This window comes from Fukomys damarensis, unplaced genomic scaffold (genome assembly GCF_012274545.1).
Source record: "Fukomys damarensis isolate Sample0158 unplaced genomic scaffold, DMR_v1.0_HiC HiC_scaffold_33, whole genome shotgun sequence".
NCBI classification, from domain to species: domain Eukaryota; kingdom Metazoa; phylum Chordata; class Mammalia; order Rodentia; family Bathyergidae; genus Fukomys; species Fukomys damarensis.
Window position 1 is genome coordinate 37177764 of NW_022900945.1, and position 14984 is coordinate 37192747.

The 14984-nt window shown below is 34.4% G+C and overlaps 1 pseudogene; it reads left to right on the plus strand.

Annotated features, from left to right (window-relative positions):
- Positions 1-12289: 12289 nt before the first annotated feature.
- Positions 12290-13993, plus strand: LOC104872769 (annotated as a pseudogene).
- Positions 13994-14984: the final 991 nt, after the last annotated feature.

The following is a 14984-nucleotide window of genomic DNA, read 5'->3' on the forward strand; positions in this document are numbered from 1 at the left end:
CGAAAAAAAAAAAAAAAAAAAAAAAAAAAAAAAAAAAAAGGTAAGCTGCTATGTCCTAAGAGGGCCTGAGAAAAAAGAGCAAGGTAAAGAGCCTCTTGTTGTTGAGAGAAGCTGGAGCTGTCAACCAGCAATAAAATAGAGACCTCAGCCTAATAATTTCATGGAACTGAATTCTGCTGAACCACTTGAGCTTGAAAGAGAACTTAAGCTCCAGAAAAGAGCATCACTCTGCTGACACATTGATGTAAACCTGACAATGTTATCAAAAGAAAATCCAACTAAGTTATACTTGGATACTTCACCAACTGAAATTGTGATATAATAAATATATTTCTTTTAAATGGAAATTTTTGTGGTGATTTCTTTACAACAATAAAATAAATCTAAAGCAACCTTAGCAGAAAGACAACAAAATGTTCAAAGCTATTAAGAAAATACAACATAAAATAATAAAAATAATATAAATGAATAAATGTACATCTAATGAACAAAAGTATGTCACTGTTCATTTAAAAACATAAAATTGTATCATGCATAAAGCATTTATAATATAGATTTTACATGAAAATTTATGTACTTATGTATCACATATATTTACATTTCATTATTATTATTAAAACTAATTTTATTTGTAACCTTTCCCATAGCTGAGACACAGTAGCTAACCCCCACAACTCAAAGGAAGAGAGATTTAATTAGGCTCATGGTTTCAGACATTTAGTTTATGGTTGGCTGGCTACAAGACAGGAGGATATGGCAAGAGAAAGCTACTTATTTCATCGTGGCTGGGAAGCCAAGCACAGAAATAGTAGCACTTGGGAAGTGAACGGGGATCAAGAATAAACCCAAAGTCTACTGCTCCATGACACACTCAGATACACCCAGATGTGTGATCATCGATATGGAACTGGGTGGATTCCAAACCCAATTGAATCGACACTCCAAGCTAATAGCTAGGTCTCAACCTTTGCCAACTTCATACCTAAGCACCTCTCCTTAAATAATGCTTAATTTCCAAATAAAGACAATAACAATTTCTTAATCCAACCCCAAATCATAGTTATCCTGTGTACAGCCAGAAATGCAAATATCCCTTCCCCCAGCACTAATATTTCCTACATTTAAAAAAAATCCCAAATTAAAGTCTGTTTTGAGACTCAGGGCAGCACAGGGTAAATGTTTTCTTTCAACAGGGTGGAATAGAATGATAAAAGAAGAATAGAACCAAAACGCACCAAGACAAACATTAAACCCTACAGCTCCATCTCCAGCGTCCATTGCATATGGTGGTGAGATGCAAGTTTCTGAGGGCTTAGGAAGTCCCACCCTCATGTTCTTGCTAATCGTGGCTAACATAGCCTCTCTCTTAGGCTGGCGGTACTTGTGGCCTACAGAGTTATTCTAGATGTTCCATATTCTCAGTATCTCTGAAGCTTCATCGGAACTCCACTGTACATTTGGATTTATTCCTGAAATTTCATGAACTGCTGTCTCGGGGACTTGTCGAGACTCCCAGGCCTTCCTTTTTAATCTGAGTGGAGCCTCCTTGACTCTTCAGCTTTTAATGTTTACATTTTGTTGTTGTTGTTGTTACCAGGGTTCAAACATGTGCTCCAGCCCTCATCTTTTATATTTTGCATGCCGGTAATAATAGTGTCACGTGACCAAGGCCAAGATGGATGATCAGCAGAAGCACTAGGCAGGCCCACTTGGATCATGGCCTCTAAGTGCCTGGGTAGCTAAGCATAGTGAAATGAATCTCAGGGAACCAGTTCACTTAGCAGGTCCTTCTCAAGTAGTAGACCTCTTCTGAATGAAAGGTCTGTATTTTTGTGCCTTTAAATACGGGGTCTTGTTGATTTCTCAAATATCCTTTTGGCATCTTTTTGTCCCTATTGAAAGTTCTAGACTTATTTATCATGGTGCTAATCCCTTCAAAAACCTTACTTATTTTGTTCCCCAGTGTACACATGGCTCCATCTGGGCAAATGTTTCTGGTCTTTCTTTTGCCTGAGTATCACTATTAAAAGCAGTCAGCAGTACCCATGCCATAGCCTGAATATTGGACTATCTTAAAATTTCCTTTATTGAATTACTTCATCCATCACCTTTAATCCCACTCTCCTACAGAGTCTCAGGGTGAAGTCAAACTACAGACAAATTTCTGTTCATAGTCTAATGCACATTACTTATAATATAACTACTATTTAGTCCATACATCCAACTGGGATTCTGTAACCTGACTTTTACTGTTCTCATTATTATTAAATTTTTGATCTTTCGAGCTCTGGACCAGAATTCCCTCCAGACTCTATTTATAGCATTCTATGGCTTCTATAGCTTTGTCTTCAACCTGTCTAAAGTCTTCCACAAAAAAGTTCCAGAGACATCTAAAGCCTCTGATTATGTACAGTCATAACAAGGCCTCACTTCTCTGGTAGAAATTCTCTGCATTAGTTACACATAATACCTGGCATCTCCATGTTCAAGGAGATGAGATTTACTTTAATTCAAAGTTTGGAGGCATTCAGTATATGGTTTACTGACACCAAGCCAGAAATCTCATCTCAGAAAGGAATGGTGCAAGAGAACGACGTGTCCATTGGTAGCCAAAAAGCAGAGACAAAATGAAGGAGTTAGGCCAAAAATACTGTTTTTTGATGTTACACACCTTTAGAATTCAGCTCTAACCAGGCTCTCCCTCCTAATAGTACATGTAGGAGTGACTTTATCAATGTATTAATTCACAGATATTTAAACTTTCCCTGTGATCCGCAAGTCCCACCACCAATCCGAGACTTCTGGGGGACATTTAACATCTAAATCATAATAGTAAATTTGAATTTTTATATTTACAATTAATCTATTTTGATTGCGTAATTAATTTAATACAACAACTGTGTTTTATTGTGGTCATTCACATATAAATTTAATTGCTCCTTATTTATAAACTGCTTTATATGATAACAAGTAATAACTTTTGTCATGACGAGTCAGTATGTGTGGAAATAATAAATAAATCAAACATATTGAGCAATAGTGTGACTACACACCAGAATATTTTTTCAAATAACAGGTTTTATTAAAATTCATTATTCTGAAACACTAGTTTTCATTTCGTCTCTATGGTTTGTTAAGGTAGGAACTTTACAAAGCATCAGGGATCAATTTAGCAACTTTTTTTTTTTGCCATGCAAAGTAGTGTTACAACTCAAAAGCACTAATTAAACTAAAGTGATCTCATGGGAAGCATTATGCAGACAGAATTGCAGCCTGCTGTGAGCCTAATAATCTTGGTGCAAGGAGGATTACTAAGAAGGAAAAAGGAAGGTCATAGATCTAAAGGTAGAATCAGTTGGAACCATTCCAAACACTGTTTGTCCCTTTCCAAGTACATTTCCGTATTTCTGCATAATTTCCATTTAGCTTTTTAAAAATTCTCTGGAACAAAATTTTTCTAATCATAAAATTTTGATTATCTCGAAATATGGTAAGACTACTGCCCTATTTACTGTTATTTATTCCTCTTTCTTAACAAAATGAGAAAAGGTTCCTTGATGATTGCCTGACAACAATTTTAACAGAAATGGAAAAAAGATAATATCTAGAACGCTACTACTAATAATCATTAATATGTATTAGCTGTTGAATTCTGTAATCCCTACCTGTGGTAACTCGTTTAACATTTTCCTAGATGGAAAAAGTCTTTGTTGCAATTGCAAACACCACATTATCTCTATGTAACTTTTTCTCTTTCTCAAAGGCCCCCCAGTTAACCTTTAATGAGCCTCAGAATGAGACTTAGGATATCAGGCTTGAAAGAGGAATAATTTTTAAATCTATATATGACATAAAATAAAGGTGATTTTATTATTTTAATATTATTCCACTTAATATCCATGTGAAAAGAGGCTTGATTAGTAATTTATGTGATTTTTTAAAAAAAGTTTTTAATAAGTGTGATAACAAAAGGCTACATGCCTTTCCCTTAAATATGCACATACTAAAACTAAAAAAACTTATTTTTATTCTCAAAAGTATGCCTACATGCAGCAAAGTGCACTGTTGGAGAATTGCAAGTCTTTAAAACTTATATGGTTTACAGCAACAATATTTCAGATATTGGTATATTAAATAGCTTGTAACTGGGAAGAAATTAAATTATGATATTTTTTATAACATGTTTAAATGAAACTGGATTACACATAACTACATATTTAGATTTTTGTTCTAGAATGATCAATAGAGCTTTTAGCTACATAAGATTTATAGTTTTCAATTATATATATTTTTGGAAAATATTTAAATTTTAAATATCATCAATATATCTATAAAAGAGTTTAAATACTTTGGAGAACTATTGGAACAGATCATACTCTGTAGATAAAATACAGGTCAAGTCAGCCAGGACTAAGTTACTGTCATTCATAAATCCCTCCAACTCCGAGTAACCAACAATTACCTATGTCATGATAGATAGCTTAGCTTGTGCCACATAATAAAATTGAAAAACATATTTAACCTTATTAAGCTATTCTGCAGTGACAAAAATAGTTATTTTATTTTTCAAAATTTAAGCAATATATAATGTAACCAAAAGACCAAATGAGAATCAAAAAATGTAATAGATATTGGGAAATAGTAAGAAAATGTTAAAATGGGAAGGAAAACAAGGGAGAAATAAGGGTAAAGGAAGGAAAAGAAAAAAAGAATAGAATGAAAAAATGGAAACAATGCTTCTGGAGAAGTTGAAAGAAAGGGAAGATATTTTAATAAAAAGAAGAATCAAGATATATTATGCACAGGTATATCATACCTCATGCACAAGTACAAATTCTCTATGATCAATATTGTCATTATGTGTGTCTACACTTGAGAGAGCATAATGAAGGAATAGTATTTACATGGGAAGCTTCAGAAAAAAGTTCTGAGGGATTGACATTTAAGATTTCTGAAAGTATAAATAACTTTTGGATCACTGTAGATCAGAAAGCACATTTTAAAAGGATCTGAGGAAAAAAAAATAGTTCAAAAGATTCAGAGGATGTCTATATAATGTGACTGAATGTTTTGAAAGCTAGTGCCGTTTCAGCGGAGTGTAGAATGGAACTATAAGGCAGAATATTTCAAAAATTTACAAATCTAAGATTTGAGAATCTATTAAATAGTATGTGGAAGGTTTTAGAAGAACTGTGTGTTTAGGTGTGCACTTTAAAAACGAACACTCAAAATCAATCACTATGTTTCTTTTGTAAATAATAGTTTGCAAAAGAAAACCATGAGCTCAATGACCCAGAGGTACAGTGGCATAGATAATAGTAAGAGGGATGGGAAGAAAGGGGTGAACTGAGATCTATTCAGCTATAAAAGGACTAGTAATTAATTGGATATGGGAAATAAGAATGAGAGAATATATGAAACAGAGTGAGTTTATTTTTCCTATCTACAGTAAAGTGATTTTTAATATTTGTGGTTTTCCTATTGTTTATATGATCCACATCACTGCCAGACACAAAAATCAACATTTTGTCCATACAGGTGAAAATGTATTGAGTTCATGATTTTTTAGAGAAGATTTCATTTTATCATAATATAAAAATGTTTACTAGAATTTATTAGCTTATATCCATTGAGAAACAGTTAATCATATAATAATGGATGTGTTTCTGTAACCAGCTATTTAGTTGTAGACTCATTGTTTAAAAAAAAAAAATGGCCCTCATGGTAGGAAAGAACTGACAATAACACTATAAGGGGACGAGTAACAGGGTGTTTCCTGATGTAATATTTCTCATGAAGATTCTCTTTAATGTAAAGGGAATCGAGAAATATTGGGAGGTGGGAAGGAGGGGAGGGGAAGGAGATTAAGAAAAACGGGAGGGGAGGATTGTGAAGCTGTGTCTGTATAATGCAAGGGATGTGGGGAGAGAGGGGTCATTTTAAAAAGAATTAAGAAGTGTAGGCCGGGTGTGGTGGCGCAAGCCTATAATCCCAGCACTGGGGAGGCTGAGGCAGGAGGATCGCTGTGATTTCCAGACCAGCCTGCAGAGTTAGTTCCACGTCAGTCTCAACTATACAGTGAGATCCTGTCTCAAAAAACCAAACAAACAAACAAACAACCAAAAAGAAGTGTCATGTACATATATCAACTCACGATGAATATAATCATTATGTACTATGTACTATAAACATTATCAATATAAAATATTTCAAGATCTTAACATACAAAAACCCAAATGGTTTTAAAAGTCTAAAACATATACCTTGGACAAAGGAGTTATATGTGGGGAACTGAGAGTTTTAAAAAGCAACTCTTTTGAGATGTATATTTGAGAATTAATTGAAATAGCTGAGCAGAGTAGACACTGTACTGTGGATATTCAAAATACTATAGATTGTAAATGGCAAGAATTTACATGGAGACTATGTAGCACATATGTTAAGGCACTGTAGGATATGCCTTATGTAGGATAAGAGTAGAAAATAAATTTTATACATTTAAATAGGGACTGAGGTTGCAAAACAGTTACAATAACCACGAATCAGAGTCAATATTTTATATGACATTTTCTGCTAGCATTAAGATTTTGGAAATATGAGATTTAAAGATATTTTTAAGGTTTAAAGATTTTTTTCTAGAAGTCATAATAGTAACATTTAGTGGAATGACTAAATTATTAAAATCATTGCCACATGTTTCTTCTATTTAATTCATTATTTAGTTTTAACATCACAATAGGTTTCTCTTAGATATGCATTCTATGTATCTATATGTAATATAGATATATAATTTGAACATTTAATATAGGAATTATTTTCTATAGTTTAAAATCATGAGAAATGAGAGAAATTACATTTTGGTCTTTCTTTCCTAATTTTAAAGTATATCTATGGCATGGAGCAAGAAAAATGAACAGAGAGAAAAGGTTTTTATGTGTTGGTGCTATCTGAATGTAATATCAAAAAATTGTAGGTCAAAAATTGAAATTTAGATGTTGATCCTGAGCCGAATTTATTTGATAATAATACATGTTATGCTATTCTCTATGAAATAATCTCGACTGTCTTTAATCTAAGACTTCCTCATCTTCACAAATGTTTGAATTGGTTTGTTTGTTTTTTTTTTTTCATTGTTTTGGATGGATTTTTTTGTATTTTCTTACTTTGTTAAATTGGAGAAATTCAAAATTCTAATATGTCAAGTTTCAACCCTTTTAGAGATCATCAAATTATTTCTTAAGGGTTAAGTTATTAAATATTTTATACATCTGAGCTATAGAGACTATAATCAACTTTGCTGTTGCAGCTCTAAAGCACTCATAGGAAATATATAAATGAATCAAAAAGTCTATACTCCAATAAGAATTGATTCATGAAAACAGTGGCCACTTTTTAACCACAGTTTCATGATCCCTAATTATACATGTTGAATATAAATATATAAGCAGTTCTACTTGAATAAAAAATACACATTATAATTTCTTTAGAATAAGATGTTCTCTCAAAAGGCCTATGACAAGCATTTGTAAAATGTATTATTTAGACTAAACATTATCTAATCAGAGTATAGTTTTTATTAAGAAGTAACAAAATATGTTTCTTTCTGTTATAATTACTAAAATAAATCACCCAAATTTTGCAAGTAATGCAAATTATAATAGAGTGTATACTTTGGCCATCATATAGCTTCAATATCCATCTAAACATTATTTAAGTATTGATTAATTGCTTAGAGAAATGTATTTTTGTTTTACTTTGTTATTTGTCAGGAGCACAAGATTCATCTATCAAATGTGAAAATAATTTTGTAGATCATAGATATATTTGTTTTTAGTATATTAATCAGTGTTTTCTACACCTCCTAATGCCTTTCCTTGTAATATGTGTAACCTCTATTTCATCTAATTCTGCTTTAATCTAGGCTTGCTATGTGGTGTGAATTGATAGATAATGCCTCTAAAACCTGGTCATTAGTTTGTCACTATTAGAAAGTTTTAAAAACTTTAGGAGACTGGAATAGTAGAAGGAAACTAAGTCACTGGGGATGTACTCAAAAGAGAATATTGCCTCTTCTTGTCTATATCGTGACTTCCTGGCTGCTGAGAGATAAGCAGTTTTGCTTCATAAGGTTTTTTGAACCATAATGTTGTTCGTTGCCACAGGTTCAAAGTGATGGGCTTTATACCATGAACTAAAACCTCTGAAACCATAAACCTTTTTAACCTTTAAGTCAATTTTTGTCAGATATTTTGTCATAGCAATGGCAAGCTTACTATAGAATTATCTACTGGTTCTTTACTAATAAATTGATAAACTATTTATAAGGTTAATTTTATATTTTTATGAAATATTATTTTGAGATTTTGTTATTTAAAATTGTACATTGACAGTTAATTTTTCTAATTTTTATTAAAGTATAGTGAATTTTTTATTCTTGTAAATCCTCTTACTAATGATTACTCATCTATCTTCATCAGAAATATCTGACTGAATACGTGATCAATAGAAACTCATTCTCCACAAAGTATATCTAGGTACAATTACACTGTGCATTCATTTACAGCCTACTGCTTATTTTTTACTTGAAAAGCCCTGAGTTAATAAAGATTGAATGATAATTAGTCAATATAGAAACATGTGCTTGGCGAATGTCCTAAAGTTTACCCTTTAACTTTATTTGCTTTGTATTCAAAGTAACCTTTGGTAGAAATACACAGTTCATTCCATCACTTTTATGTGCCTCCTATCGCTAACAAAATTTGTTTTTTGTTTAATTTCTTTAGATAAAATAGGATACCCATAGTACTTTATCTTCTTGACATATATCTAATATAACATTAAACAAAGGCCAGTACCAAAATATGAAGACTTTAGGATAATTTCGGCATTGACAAATATAAATAAAAGCAAATACACTTCAAAGATAGCTAATCCTTTTGTTTGTGAAGCAAGGCATAGCCTATTAATGGAGAAGAGCATTTGTTAAGATCTTCTGATATTTATAATAGAAAAAGCTTTTTTTTTTCAGGTTTATGCATCATTTTATTGCCCAAGATTAACTCTTTGTATATCTGTCACCACTATGGAATTTGAAGCTTTGTGGTTGCTTTCATATACTTTAAATTCATTGGGATTAGGTTAATTTTTAATTTTAAATTGCATTTCTCCCATTTGACATTTGAGCATTCTTTCTGTCTGATTAAATAAATATATAATTTAATGGACTTATATTTAGCCTTTTCATTCTTGTTGTCTTGTGGAATCCATCTTGTTTATAATTTATACTTGGAAATGTTAACAAAAATTAAAGATAAATTGAGAAGAGTGCTTTAGTTTGATGTGAGAGAAAAATAATATTGTATGGAAATCTGTGGTTCTCTTTCATTCAAAATTATAATTTTTCTCAAAATAAATTTGTTTGAGACCCTTATTTCCAACATGCAAAATTTGTAAATGTTTAGTTTCTTAAGTGTTTTTCAAACATCTTGTATATTAGGGAATTCAATAATACTTGTAGCTTTCTTTTGAACTAAATTTCCCACTGTTAATATTGTTCAGTAGATGGCACTATCTGAATAATTCATTTAACATAATATCTTTGTTGCTAAGGCTATGGTGAAGTTATTCTAAGTATGTTCCTGAGAAGCATGATAGTCTTGTTAAACAAAAACAATCCTCATTTTACTTATAATGCTGAACATAATTTTTTAGGTGACATGTCATAGATTGACAAGCAACTTTCGTTGAATTCCATTATAGAACTTGAACTTTCCCTTACTGTTAACAATGAGATAATTAAATTTTGTTTTACTTTCAATAGGATATTTCTTGAATTAATTTTTATAAAAACTAAAACTTTCCTTAAATGAAATTCTATCTTGTTTCTCAAAACTGGAGGCTGTGTTCTGTTCCAGAATCCACAATTATAATAGTTGAGTTTCCATTTTCATTGCTCATACATTCTTTTGCCAACCATCATGTTTTGATTTGTTAAATTGCTTTCAAAAGTCACAAGAAATAACTGGAATCTCATCTAAGACAATGTTTACCTAAAGACTTCTCAGGGCTTCCTCTCATCTTTCCACGATCTCATTCAGTCAGTCTATTGACATGTCTATCAACTTGTAAAATATACTGGCAGTACCCTCAACACCTGCCTTCATACTCTTTTGGTTTCTTAAAGACACTTTTAATTAAATTTTATTTCCGGTCTACAAGAAGTTCCTTAAATCACCCATTGAACTGAGGAAGAAAATATTATGTAGTTGTTTCTCATTATCCTCAAGGACTATATTCCAAGTGCTGCATTAAACCACAAAAATTGTTGTACATTTAGTATACAAAGTTTTTGCCATACACACATCTTATGATAAGGTTTAATTTATAAACAAGGCACAAAAAGTGTCCCACATGTGACTTATCACAAAAAAGTACCAGAGCAAGAACAACAAAAAACACATTTAAAAGTGAGTGATTAAAAATAATTCTGAAAATCATCAAAGAAGTGATCAAAACCCTAAACAGTATAGAGAGTTGGAAAGACAAACTAGCAAAAAAGAATAAATGAAGTTGCAATTTCAACAGCAGATCCCTGGTTGGGACATATTCCATATTTTCCCAAAAAAGCAAATCAAAAAATTAAGAGAAACTTGTATCATAACAAAATTTTTGAGATCCTCAAAGCTTCTGAATCTGGCTTGAGCGTCTGATAGTTTAAGAGTGCTGCAAACAAAGAGCTCACCTTAAGCCACCTCCAACCCCGCAACACAAGCTGCTACAATTTCTCTTTTTAAAGGCTTTCTGCAGTAGGTGGCGCAAAACCACTGGTAAGTTTTTAATCCTTCAGAATCCTCAAAACCTGCAACGTGAAGAATTAAAAAAAGTATTCTCCCTTAGTAGACATAACGATAACCGTAAAGAGAGCGATTGGTCTGCACCTGGCCATTTGGCAATCTGTTTTTCCTTCTTACTGGGGATTGAATCCAAGGTCTTCCTCTTGACCTATATCCTCAGTCTCGTTTTTTGTTTGTTTGTTTGATTGTTATTTTGAAATGTGGTCTTGCTAGCTTGACAGTTGCCTGGGCTGGAATGAAACTTGCAATTCTTCTGCCTCAGCTTCCCTGAGTACCGTGATTATAGGCATCCACCACTGTCCCTAACTGCCAATCCCTTAGGAACCAATAGTTTGAAGGAAAATAATTGCTAGCCTGTGACCAATCAACTGCTGATTCCACTTCATCATCGAGAGTCATTAAGGTGAAAATAGAATAGATCAAAATTAACGGATGTCTACTACTCGGGCCATTTCACATAATGGATGATTATAGGTTACATTCCTACAATTCCTAACCAAACAGAATTCACTGATACTCATAAGAACTGAGTGCTGACTAAATAGTTTCTTTGCAATAATCAGAAAGCTTCTCTATTATGAACACTCCGATGTTCTCTAAGAGCTGAAGCACAGCTAAGGTTATTCTCACCCTCCTTACATTTATAGGATTTCTCTTCCACATGAGTTCACTGGTGTGCTTCCCACACTCATTACACTTCAAGGGATTTTTCTCCCGTGTGAATTATCTGGTGAAAAGTGAGTGCTGCTCACTTCTGAAGGCATTGCTGCATTGATTACACCCACAGGTCTTCTCTCTGGTCTGAACCCTCTGGTGTTGATTAAGGTGTGAACTCTGTCTAAAGACTTTGTTTCATGCATTACATTCATATAGTTCCTCTCCATTATCAGTTCTTTGATGGTCACTGAGAATGCAGTCATGGCTAAAGGCTTTTCCACTCTCACTGCGTGCATATGATTTCTTCCCCACTGTGAATTCCCTGAGGTTGAGTAAAGAATGAGAAACAGCTAAAGGCATCCCCAAATTCATCAAAGTCATAGGGCAATTTTCCAGTTTACTGGTTTGATGTTGAATACGTAATGAGAGGAAACTCGAGAGATCTGAAAAAAGCTGTACTTTCATAAGTTTTCTCACCAGAAAGAACTCAGAGCTTTGCTAAATTGTGTACTCTGATTTCTTCAGGTTGAGTACCTATCAAAGATTCTTTCTCAGCATGAAGTCTTTCATATTTAATTATGACTGAATTATGAGACAAAATTGTATCATGGCTATCAAATTTATTTACTTGCTTTACTATGGGAGATCTCTGTTGTGTTTAAAAGGACTGCCTCCAGAAAGCGTGGCTGTTTGCTTGTGTTCACTCTCTGGAGTCAGTTGGTGCCACCGGTGGGCGGAGTGAGGTGGCAGGGTCCGAGTGGGGTTCTCTGCCCTCGAGGATGTTGCCGGGTTTGGCCGCCGCCACTGTGGCCCATAGATGTAGCTGCTTGATTCCGTTTGAGCAGCAGGTCCAGCGGCCCAGGTCTTCGGCGACCACCAGGAATGGCAGAATTTAGTGACATTTGGAAACTTTGCACACATGCATCATTACCCACATATTTGTACTTTGAGCCAAGAAAAGTTTTACTCCACAAATATCCAGAAAGAAGGACAGGCATCACAAGCTCTCAGAGTAGGAAAAAGTACTGTCTTTTGGTGAAACAGCAGAAAATGTACGTCCAGAACTCAAAACTCCACTAACGCAGGATCCTCTCCAAGGAAGGGTCAAAGCAGTTTTTAATTAAGAAAAGGGAGCATGGATTAAAGTACACTCAGAATAATTTCATCGCTGGAGTCAGAGCAATAAATGAGTTCTGCCTCAAATCCAGGGATCTAGAACATCTTTGGAAAATCAGATGGCAAAGTCCCCATGAAGAGTCTGAGTCCTTTGCTGTATATTTCAGGTCAGATGTCGAGGCAAAAATCTTTGGAAGTTTTGGGAAGCCCTGCAGCTCTCGCTAGAGAGAAAAGCTATGTAAAGAGGCAGAAATAGAATACAGAGAATGGCTGTTTAGAAACCAAACAATATTGAGAGAGTATAGGGATTTCTTGGGAAACAATAAGACCACGCTCCAGACCAGCATCGGTGTTGTTCAAGGGAGCAGGGAAAGTGGCGATGGTTGCTGTTTTCATCAGTGGTATAAATTGCTTCTTTAAATTTCTTGCATGGATTTATATGGGTTTAGCAAGTATGTTCTCAGAAGCTATGCATTCATTATTTGATACTTGCAATCAGGGTTTACTAGCGTTGGGCATCAGTAAATCTGTTCAAACACCAGGTCCTAATCATCTGTACGGATTTTCAAATATGCGGTATATTTCCTCACTAATTAGCAGTGTGGGTATTTTTATTACCGGTGCAGGACTCTCTTAATGCCATGGAATTATGGGAATGCTTCATCCAGAGGCAAAGGAATCCCTCCTATGGGCATATTGTATTTTAGCAGGATCATTGGTATCTGCAGGAGCAGCACTTCTTGCTGCTGTACATGAACTTTGTAGGAGGGCTCGGGCCAAAGGAATTTTTTTTTTATGGGTGTGTAATGGAAAGTCATGATCTTAGTACCAACGTTATGTTATTGGAGGATACTGCAGCGGTCTTGGGAGTGACAGTAGCAGCCACTTGCATGGGCCTTACTTTTATAATAGGCAATCCATTATATGACAGCCTTGGTTCTTTGGGTGTGGGCACCTTATTAGGTGTGGTCTCAGCATTCCTGATCTACACTAACACAGGAACACGCTTAGGACGATCCATCCAACCAGAGCAAGTACAACGGCTTACTGAACTTCTGGAGAGTGACCCATCCGTAAGGGCAATTCATGATGTTAAAGTCACAGATCTGGGATTAGGTAAAGTAAGGTTTAAAGCAGAAGTGGATTTTGATGGATGAGTTGTTACAAGATCATATTTGGAGAAACAAGATTTTAACCAAATGCTACTAGAAATTCAAGAAGTGAAAACTCCTGAAGAACTAGAGATGTTTATGCTGAAACACGGAGAAAATATTATCGACACTTTAGAAACGGAAGTAAATAGGCTGGAGAAGGAATTGATAAAAGGAAATCCCGAAGTTCGGCATGTGGATTTGGAGATACTCTAAACTTGGACGGAGTCATCCTGATGGAGCCCTGGAAACATGTTTGCTGTCTCTCTACAAAGCACTGCTTCCTCCTTTCCGACCTGAAGGAGCCAGCACCATTCAGAAGGCATTTTTCAAGATGGAACAAATATTTTGTGTAAAGAGCAATTGAACAGGCCACAGAATTAAAGCTACTTTCTTCTAATCATGTTTTTATGCTTTAATAGGGAACATTCTGGTTACTTAAATTGTTTATAATTTCTCGTTTTAGCCTGTTAATGTGTATGGTACATTGAAATCATGTTTCTTTTCTTCACATTGGTAAGTGGCATCCATAGGATTATAACTTTCAATTCTGTTTCTACTAAATTCTTTACATCATCAATATTTGTCAATCTTAAATACTCTGGCTTAATTTGGGTGTGTGGTTTTTATTTATTTTTAGTTTTTGTTGTTTTGGTGCTGGGGATTGAATTTGAGACCTTGATCTTGCGAGGTAGGTGGCACCACTGAGCTAAATCTCTAGCCCTCAGTGTTTTTTTGTTTGTTTGGTTGGTTGGTTGTTTGAGACAGGGTCTCACTGTGTAGTTCAGACTGCTCTGGAACTCACTGTGTAGCCCACGCTGGTCTCAAAATCACAGCAATCCTCCTGCCTCAGCCTCCCAAGTGCTGGGATTACAGGAGTGCTCCACCACACCCGGCCCCTGTGTGTGGTTTTTAAATGGTCACTCTGTTTCAAAGTCTTTCATTCTACATATAATTTGGAAATTATTTCTGCATACTTTGTGATTTTGACTTGAGCACTGAGAGTCACACTCTCCTAACCTTGTCAACCACAAATGTTCATTCCAGAAAAGACCTAATTACTGAAATGAAGACCTTTCAGTACTTTCCTTTAGATCATAGTTATTTGCTAAAATTTCTCTTTTATTTTCCCCTTTGTTTCAGTTTTTCTGATGTTAAGTGATAAATAATACTGGACATTTCCATGAGCCAGTGTGATGACTTTCTT